Raw genomic sequence first — 6,008 nt, forward strand, 5'->3', positions numbered from 1 at the left:
ATTTACGAGCAGCCTATTCGATAAGCATTTTAGAATTCAAAGGTTGTTATTTATGTCGGGCATACTTCAGTAATAAAAATGATATAAAAATAGAATGCATATGTCAGGTAGATTGGTTAGTGACCCTGTTGTCAGCATCCACGGCCGTGGATTCAAAAGAACTGGTTAGTTTCTTGCCGGCTCTCCTCAGCAGAACCTGCCTTCCAAACCGGTGGAAGAGTATTTACAAATGGTCAAAATACGATTTTAAACTAAATCTACTTGAAATAAATGAATTTTGTATGATTTAACTAGTGCTTTTTGTTTTTTCGTTTTGTTCAATAGAAACTTAGCCGTGTTTTATTATTAATAATATTTAACCCAGTTTGATTAGAAAATGTCTTTAAGAGCATCGATGAAAGAATTACTTTAAAAATGCACCCAGAATCAAACTGAATGAGAAAATCTAGCGCAAAATACTTGTGCTTGTGTGACAAACTGGCATTATTTTAGCAACGAGGCAAGCTTTTATGTTTCGGCAGGATTGTATCAAAGCCTTCATAGTTTCACTTTAATTCAACCGACTTCAAAACCTAAAAACGTATACTAATTAAACTAAAAAGCGTAAAATAAATAACAAAAATAACAACATAATAATATTATGTTCTACCTGCTGATAGTTTGAAGACGGTGCTAGTAACTTTAGGACCTCCTCCTTTTGGAAGTCGGTTAAAAATAGGCTCTTATTGAATCGTAGGCAGACGCGGATCGATCCAAGGCGAATTAGATAATAATAAACGGTTAGCGCGGACGCGTGACGGGTCCAAATCATCCCATGAGAGGGACAGCTCTACGTGACCCCGCAGCGGACCTATCACTAACTATAAATCCACAACAATGCGGCAATGACCAGGTATCCAGACCCCCTATTGTAGTCTAAGAGATTATCGCAAACATTATGTCGATGGAATTGCGACAAAGCTTGGGAAAAGCAGACTATTTATAAAATATAGTGAAGTTATTTAAATTATGTTTATGTATTGTAATCAATTCAAGTAGCCATATTGTGTCTTTGATCTTTGACGGCCGCGTGGTGCAGTGGGTAGTGACCATGCTTTCTGCATCTACGGCCGTGGGTTCGATTCCCACAACTGGAAAATATTTGTGTGATGAGCATGAGTATTTTCCAGTGTCTGTGTGTATTTATACATTATATAAGTATTTATATGTAGTATATAATTGTATATTAATATTATAATATCAACTATCTCAGCACCCATAACACAAGCTACTCTGTATGCTTACTTTGGGGCTAGATAGTGATGTGTATTGTTTAAGTATATTTATAAAAAAACAAACAAACAAACATATATAAAAATAGTAATCATAATGACAAGATATCTAAAAAATTTACCCTAAAATTAGTGCCAAAGGTCTATCGATTACAACATCTAACGTTAGACTATCTTTATCATAAAAATCTGGCGATGATAAAAACATGAATAAATATGTAATTTAATTTTTACAACCTTTTTTAGACTACAGTTTAGGAGAACTAAATTAAATAAATAGTTCTTTAAAACGATTTATGGAATAAAACGGAAAATTAAAATCGTACAAAACTTAAAGTTAGGTCTGTTTTTAATCTTTCACTAATATATATCATTGTTTAAATTAATGTGACTTATTTTTACAAATTAACCATATTCTAGATATTTCTAGAGTATCTAGAAATATCAAGAATATGTCACTTATTTTTTTTCTGTGCTGTATATCCGAAATAAACATTTTTACTTTCAATACGTATTTCTAGAAATAGTGGTGATACTCACATAAGACAAATCCACAGCTAGGCACAGACTTCTTGTAGGCTTTCAAACGCAATTTTCTTGAGCCGCCAGCATCCAGCGACTCCCTCTACTTAGACCTGTAAAATTCATGTCTAGTGATCTTAAATACACGTGTACCTCTTCGCCTATCTCACATACCAGAGGCTCGCGGTACACTGGTCCGATATATGACTACGTCATTATTGAGGAGTGTTATTGCTATTATAAACAAGGATCTCATGTTATTGAGCGGATATTAAAATGATTCCCCTTTTGTTTCGTATTTTTCGGACGCCTCTACGAAATTGGGTTGTGATGTAGCACGTCTACGCGGCTACGCGCTACGCGTCTACGGAGGACGATCAAATTATGATGTAATCATGTATCTACATGTGTTAGGTTAGGAAATATCTTTTTGTATAAATAAGTAAGTAGTTTTACAAGAAAATACTAATTTAACATATTTTTTGTATGAAATCCTTTTACGAGTGCTTTTTCGCGGACATTCAAAGAGCGGACGGAACCATTTACTAATATTGAATTTTCCGGACATTTATTCTTAACTAAAATTTATTTAAAAAAAATATTGTTGAGAGGATGAATACATACCAGGAATACATAGGTAAATATCTGTCCTGAATTCAAATCACAACTATTTTCCTGCAACATCGACAACCACCTTTCAGACTGGATCACACGTGGCCCATCTGATGGTAAGTGTAAATTCAACAATAGCTCACAGGATATGCAAGGAAAACGTCCCATAAAGCGCCCTCCTGAGGCGCAGATGGAAAGCTTCATGTGCCTCTAAAGATAAAAAATACGATATTTCTAACTGGCCTTGTAAAATACAAGTATATTATAAACCACGATTTAGAAGTACCCTTAATAGTCCAACCTGTACTTTGTCCAACTTCGCGTGACCCTGAAATATGTACAGAAAACGACCAACTGTTAAATATACATTACCGGGTCTAACATACCCCGGCGGGGTAACAAAATGCGTAATTAAACATGAAGCGCTGGGCTCTTCCCACTAAATCTCGGTTTATCCAAATGTATGAATGTCTCCCCGCCAAGCTTTTAAGCCGCTCTTTTTCCTTGACGATATCCCCCGACGTGATAATTAACTAAATGTCTGTGGTGTGCTTGCCTACTTAAGTTAATAAATTACTTGTACTATTTTTTTATTCACTTGAATTAAAAAAATATATTTCATTTTGTCTTCTTAGATCATCCCAAAAAGTAAAAATTAATTTTTGCTACAAAAGATACATTTGGGAAATAAAAAGTTTAAATGTAAAATTTAAAAACTAAAATGCAAATAATAACGGCAATTAATAATAATTACAAATCTTAATTAAATTAAAAAGAATTAAAAAGGTGAGTTACAACGAAATACAGGGGGCGTACTGCTTTAGGATGGCAAATCTTATTCATGAGTACATACTAATGCATAATTTTTGATAATAGTATTAATTTTTTTTTACAAAACTAGCTGTATGGAAACACTGAAACTTAACTAAATTATAATAAAATAGAATTTTTAAATTCAAATTCACCTAGAAATATTATACCGAACCATTTTTGATGGAGCTATCCAAAATTTAACTTTATAAATGATAAAATTAATCTCTTTACTTGGTAGTTGATGCATTTTTGTTCATTTTATTAACTACATTAGGAAAACATTGAAGAAAAACTAAACAGAAGCGTTTCGACATCCGTCGAGGAGGCCGGGGTGGTTTCTACGAAAGGGGGAAGCGGGCAAAACTATAAATTGTCCTTTAATTACCCCGGGGCAGCGTCACATCATGGATCCAGACAGTTTTATGACGATTTACGGCACATTTCGACGCGGGGACCGGCCCGCTTTGGGAATCCAACCGCCCTATCTTTCTTGATCTTCCCCGCCCGTCTTTTACAGCTAATTTCAGGAGGGAAGCGGGGCAACTTGAGGCAACTCGAGGGTCTTGATACGATGGTCGGTATACGTCACCTTTTACACTGCTGGGGGGTTTTAAGGCTTCCAGTTCTTTATGGTAATGAAATCTGAGCAGGGTGACGTGCCGAGGTGATGCTTCTGAGAGTTTTTGTTGTGCCCCCCTTATTTATCGCACGTTTGAGGGCGGGGGGCTGCGGGGGGTTGCGGGGGGTTGGCGGGCTTGCACAAAGTTCGAATGTAATGTGTTCCGCGCCGTGCCATGTTGATGAGGACCGGAGTTGTTTTTGTTAGTTTTCGATTATTGGAATTCGTGGGAAGCATGTTTTGTTAGTCACATCGTGTTTATTGGAAAGCTCTTTATCACGTCAAAATCCAAATTAATTATTAAAATTAAAACTTCGTATCTAAAGTTGAATGTCATGTCACTACAGAGCACCATGATTTCGCTAATATAAAACGTGATTTCATACATAATCACTATTTTTTAATAAGTTTATAAAATTAAAAGACAAACGCGTCACACTTCTTTTAATTTGACGCGTTTGTTTTTCATATATTCTGGGTAAAAAAGAGTAAACTCACTCGACTTCCACATAGGAATACAAACAAAATTAACTTTTTACTTCATAGTTGGGTAACGTGATACACTTTTACTTTATCTACAAATAAATAAAGTGATTAATTTTATGCACAAAATCTTTTTGTACATAACTCACTCACTCACAATTAATGAAGGATACAATTTAAGTAGGCCTCGGTATCTGCATACTACTCCATTACTCCACAAAGTGCTTAAACGGCTTAAAAACGATCAAACGATCTCCTAACACCGCAGTAAGCATCGGCATACCAATACACAGTCATAATCGTTTAACAGCCAATTTTATTTGTCGATACAGTTCGATTCGAACGAGAGTTTATAAGCTATAAACGCGCTAACAGACGTTTCGGCGTAACATAAAATCAAATCAACAGTTATCCCGTGAGCCTACATCACAATCAGGTTTAATCGTGTATGTGACAAGTTAGCCCGTTCAATTCAGCGGCAAAATATGCGTGACCTCCAACGAGGGTATGACGTACCCCGAGCGGGCGTTACTCCGGTTTGCAACACAGGGGTGAGGAAGCTCAATGGTGACTGGACGGTCGGCAAAGCTCTTTGAGTTCGCTCTCTCCTGATACGGTTCTGACTGACGGACAGGCATGCATTCAAATGGGTTACTTTACTTTCCTTCCCCTTAGAATAAACATCGGGTCTGTTACACCATCCTCCGCCAATTTACTGCGGAATTTGTTGTGGAATACCGGTATGCTTTTTGAGGGTTGTATTGCATTTAATTTGCACTAAACAACATTGGTTTTGATGTAACTGCCACTGTGTTTAATGAAATTTCGTTTGCGAAATTTACTGCGTTCTGATTATGTTGTTGGTTGGTTGAGGTATAGGTATTGTAAAAAGAGAAACTTCATAGCATTATAATGCTAAATTGCAAAAATACTTCAACGAACTGACTCAAAAAAAAGATGTTTAGAAAATTAATTAACTACCTTCAGTGATTAATTTTGTTTATTTATTTATTTTTATTTAATTTTTTTATTTGGATCACCAACATTATCATCGTAAATAGTACTAAATTGGGTAAGACAAAACATACAATTTTACTTAAAGGTATCCACATTATGCAGAAAGGATAGGTAAAAAACTAACATTTAAAATTAGTAGTTGAAAAAATTACACAAATTTGACTTAATTAAATGAATAAAAACATGAAAACAAACAGAAAAATAAATAAAAAATATATAAATTAAAAACCCAATTACACCTTTCCTCCATTCCTTCCTTCATTCTCTTATGCGAGCGCGGTTTGGAGTTTAGACCCACCGCGTTGCTGCAATGTGGATTGGTGAGCTTAAAGTGTCAATGTTGAGCTATTGTAATGATTACTGTCAATGTTATTCTAATAACGAAGTACGACGGCTTATTTTTCGAGGTACCTACGTGATTTTGGAATGATTTTCCGATTCCGGGCTGCTACTGAAATTTCCCGAAAAATAAAATAAACTCAGTAAAAAATTTCGAAAAAATATTTTACAATACCGCGATTTACCTATAGATAAGTCATATTTATCCGGACAAAGTAGCGAGCTAAAATAACACACACACACCGAAATAATAAATCACATGTTAGCTGCAAACTCTCCGCCTCCCTTAAATGCACTCGCGAGGTTTGGCGGCGAACATGTCAAATAATAAA

Source organism: Bicyclus anynana, chromosome 5 (genome assembly GCF_947172395.1).
Source record: "Bicyclus anynana chromosome 5, ilBicAnyn1.1, whole genome shotgun sequence".
Classification (NCBI taxonomy): domain Eukaryota; kingdom Metazoa; phylum Arthropoda; class Insecta; order Lepidoptera; family Nymphalidae; genus Bicyclus; species Bicyclus anynana.